We start from the raw sequence: 4,278 nt of genomic DNA, 5'->3' as shown, positions 1-4,278 counted from the left end.
CTTCAGCCTCTGATTCTTTTGGTCACCCAGTCACACTGCCTGCACTAACCCTGGCCTAAACCAATTGGCCCTTTTCAAAATCTCTCTATAATAGAGATTGGTACGAACTGTGGTTCCGTGGTTCGGTGTGGTTCATCGCTTTGGCAACACAACTGACCTACGGGTGCCCCAACTTCCCTTGCCCCACCTCCTCCGGTGGGCACCCATTCAGAGGCAGCGGTGTGGCTTTCTAAACATTTCCATCTCCTTCACTGGGACAGTCTTGACAAAAATGAGACCTCTTAAGAAATGTTTATCCAGCTCTGTGAGATTCCCTGCCCCCAGGATAAAAACAAGACAAGGAATTCCTTCCCTCCTTCCCATCAAGGTTTATTTATTTATTTATTTATTTTGGCCAAAGTAGGAATTTTTTACTTTGAGAAGCAAAGTACACATAAACAGCAAACAGTGAAACAGACACTTGGTCAAAAATATACAAACAACTCGTTAATATTTCTAATATATAAAAGTCTATAAAATTAAGCAACCACTGTTGTAGTTTTCTTGTGCCTTTTTCAAGTGAATTTGATGCAGGGGAAGATGCCATTCTTCACAAGAATCCTGCACATCCTGCCATTTCTTCAGGCGAAGCTGAATATGAAACTTCTGAATCAGCAAAATTTTCAATAAGACTTCTGAGGATGAAATACCTCTATAGCAAACTCTTTTTGGGAACAGACAACAGTGCTTTTTAAAAATAAGTTTCTGTCCAAGAGAGTGAGACAATGAGATTCATAGCCCTACCTCATGAATTGGATCTCTGCCTAAAAGTATTAGTTTTAGATGCTGAGAAGATGCCTAGTTATGCAAGCCTTCCTCAAGCCCTTCTAAACTAACATTGGTCTCATGGACTTCTCTTAGATTTATGTATCGTGCATATTGTATTGCTTGTATACTGTATATATTATGTATTTTATTATAGTTGTACACTGCTTTGAAATTTTTGCATCTAAGTGGCTTGTAAATATTCATAAACATATAAATAAATAGGAGTCTGCTTAAATTATCCAGTTATATTTTCACGTTGAGTGCCTTTCACATTGTGTTGCCATATCGTTTAAAGGGGAATTTGAAGAGCGAAGAGTCACAGGCTGCTTATGCCTCCAAGTCTTGTGCCTCTTAATTTGTAGGTTTTCCTACAGCAGCAATAATGCATATTTTACATAATTTTGATGGGCATGACAAGAATTCATGTATATTTCACCAAAACTCTGGAGGTGATTATGGAGTGTGTTCCTTAAAGTCATTCTATACACAAGCAGAGAACATCTCTGTGGCCTCTTTGCAATTCATTACAGTGGCTCTAGCAAGCTCCTTTGTATAAAGCCAAAGCATTGGTTCATCTCTTAGCTGTATTTGGTAGCAGCAGCTGCTAGTGAGTTCAGGTTCCCTAGAGGTCCTCCATTCATTGCATGAACTGGAGAAGGCAGGTCCTGAACCTCAGAATGTCCACATGCAAAACAAATAGTCTTACTGTGTTTTATGACTCTGTTTACAACAGATGTTTGGAGCATCAAGGAAAGTACAGACATTTCAGGCAACTACCTTCATTTGAATTTGATGTAGATATCAGTAATGGTACTGTGCTGACAAATAAAAGCTAAGAAAAAATATCATTTGCTCTGAATGTGCCATGTCACAAGCTGTGATATTAGTATATATCAATGCAATGAGATCCTTCTGTGCAAGTGTTCACAAATGAAGAGTGTGTGACTATGCATACATCTAACTGTCTGGCATATATTAAACTCTGTTGCAAGAGCAAGAACTTATTGTGTACTGTGGGAAATACAGATGCTAGACTCTAGCTGCTTTTAACTACTTTGTTGATTATATATATATAAAGAATACAGTGGGGTCTCTACTTAAGAACGTCCCTACTTAAGAACAATCCAACTTAAGAACAGCTCCATTTGCTAAATTTTGCTTCTACTTGAGAACAGAAATCCAAGATAAGAACAGGAAAAAAAAACCTTTCCTGCTCTTTTTTTAACCTTAGGTCATCTTAGGTTAAAAAAAAATTCTCCCCCTAGTGGTAGAGTACGTATTAACCAGCTTTGCATTAGTTCCTATGGTAAATAATGCTTCAATGTACGAACGCACCTCTACATAACAAAAAAACAGCCAGAACGGATTAATTGGTTTTCAGTCCATTCCTATGGGAAATTTTGCTTCAACTTAAGAACGTTTCAACTTAAGAACACCATTCCAAAACGGATTAAGTTCTTAAGAAGAGGTTCCACTGTAGTTTCTATGGACGGAAAAGAGCAGATACGGATTAAATGGTTTTCAATGCATTCCTATGGGAAATGCAGATTCAACATAAGAACTTTTCAACTTGAGAACCACCTTCCAATACGGATTAAGTTCTTAAGTAGAGACCCCACTGTATTTGTTGTTAATCATAAAGGGAACAATAAGGGCATTGATAAAGCTAAAGATGTATCAGTTTCTCAAAGTGGACAATCAAATACGTTGTTTTGTAACAAATCATCCAAGATGTGGTGCCGGGGAAGAACATGTTGAATGAGTTTGCTGTTCAAACTTTGGACTTCCAAGCAACAACTATTGACATTATAAAAACACAGGAAGGAAGGCTGTTGGGCGGAGGCCATGTGTAGGATTATGTCAATGCACAATCCTTATGTGACAGCAGGTGTGATGTAGTGGATTGAGAGTAGAGGTGGATACAAATCAGAAAAATGGTGATTTTATGTTTCATCAAGGTAGATGAATCATGAATAATGAATGTGTAATTTTTTTTCCTGATGAATCAACCAAGCAATTCCACAATGTCTTTGTGTCTTTAAAACCCTATAAAATGTCCCACAAGCACCTAGAGACACCAAACTCATAGAGAGGCTTCCCTTGACTCTTCTCTGCAAGCTCTGCAAGTTTTGTGACAACATCCAAGCTATACACCCACAAAATGGGTCCCTCCAGGAAAGTGCTCTTTAGCAGCTGGCTTGGGAAAGCCCAGACCATCCTCAGAAGCCTCCAGATGAGGATTATTTCATCATCTAAAATAAATCAAGAGAGTTTTTTCCCCTGTAAACCTATAAAAGAGCATTTTAAGGTGAGAAGCATTGAATGAGTTGTGTTATTGTAATCAATAAGCAAGTCCTTCTAGTCTCTCTCTCTTCGTATACATGCACACACCCATGTATTCTTTGCTTCTCTAGTTTCACACAGAGACATTTTGCACAAACTATGGAAACTTTTTATAGTCCTGTAAAGTAAGTCCTCCACCCCCAAGAAAAGTGCTTTTTAGCAGCTGGTGAAAGAGCACTTTCCTGGGGGACTTGCTTTGAGGAGGTATAACCTGGACATCACAAATCTAATCTTTCCCAAACTTGGACTGATTCTTGAGTTGACACTCCTTCCCATCCCCTCCAAGTGATGACTGGAATTAGAATGTCTGAAGTTATATCACAGGTACAAATTGCTAATGCAGATAAATAGTTCAGCATTCTGTTTTATTCGGGGCAGAAATGTTTCCCCAAAGTTGTTGCTGTTTAGTCGTTTAGTCATGTCTGACTCTTCGTGACCCCATGGATCAGAGCACGCCAGGCCCTCCTGTCTTCCACGGCCTCCTGGAGCTGGACCAAATTCATGTTGGTCGCTTCGATGACCCTGTCCAACCATCTCATCCTCTGTCGTCCCCTTCTCCTCTTGCCCTCACACTTTCCTAACATCAGGGTCTTTTCCAGGGAGTCTTCTCTTCTCATGAGATGGCCAAAGTATTGGAGCCTCAGCTTCAGGATCTGTCCTTCCAGTGAGCACTCAGGGTTGATTTCCTTCAAGATGGATAGGTTTGTTCTCCTTGCAGTCCAGGGAACTCTCAAGGATCTCCTCCAGCACCACAGTTCAAAAGCATCAATTCTTCGGCGGTCAGCTTTCTTTATGGTCCAGCTCTCAAAGTACCCGAAAACAAACCATGAAATGGCCCGATTTGTAGGTTTGTTTGTGGTTTTTTGGGTTGGTTTGTTTGCTTTTGCTCTGTGGTTCATTTCATGCCCATCTGTACTCCAGAATGTAAGCAATGCCTTCATTGTGTCTATAATTCTGGATGATGTGTAACAAAGAAAATCATACCATTCGGGGGGGGATGCATCAGCAGGAATGACAATTTTTTTTCCTGACGATGTGTGCTTTGCATCTCAGTGGAACAATATAGTTCATCTTAAATTTGCAAATGTTGATTTCTGTTGGCTTAATTATAACTATGTATTCTTAAGT

This window comes from Pogona vitticeps, chromosome 10 (assembly GCF_051106095.1).
Source record: "Pogona vitticeps strain Pit_001003342236 chromosome 10, PviZW2.1, whole genome shotgun sequence".
Classification (NCBI taxonomy): Eukaryota; Metazoa; Chordata; class Lepidosauria; order Squamata; family Agamidae; genus Pogona; species Pogona vitticeps.
Note: the sequence above shows the minus strand (reverse complement) of the source record.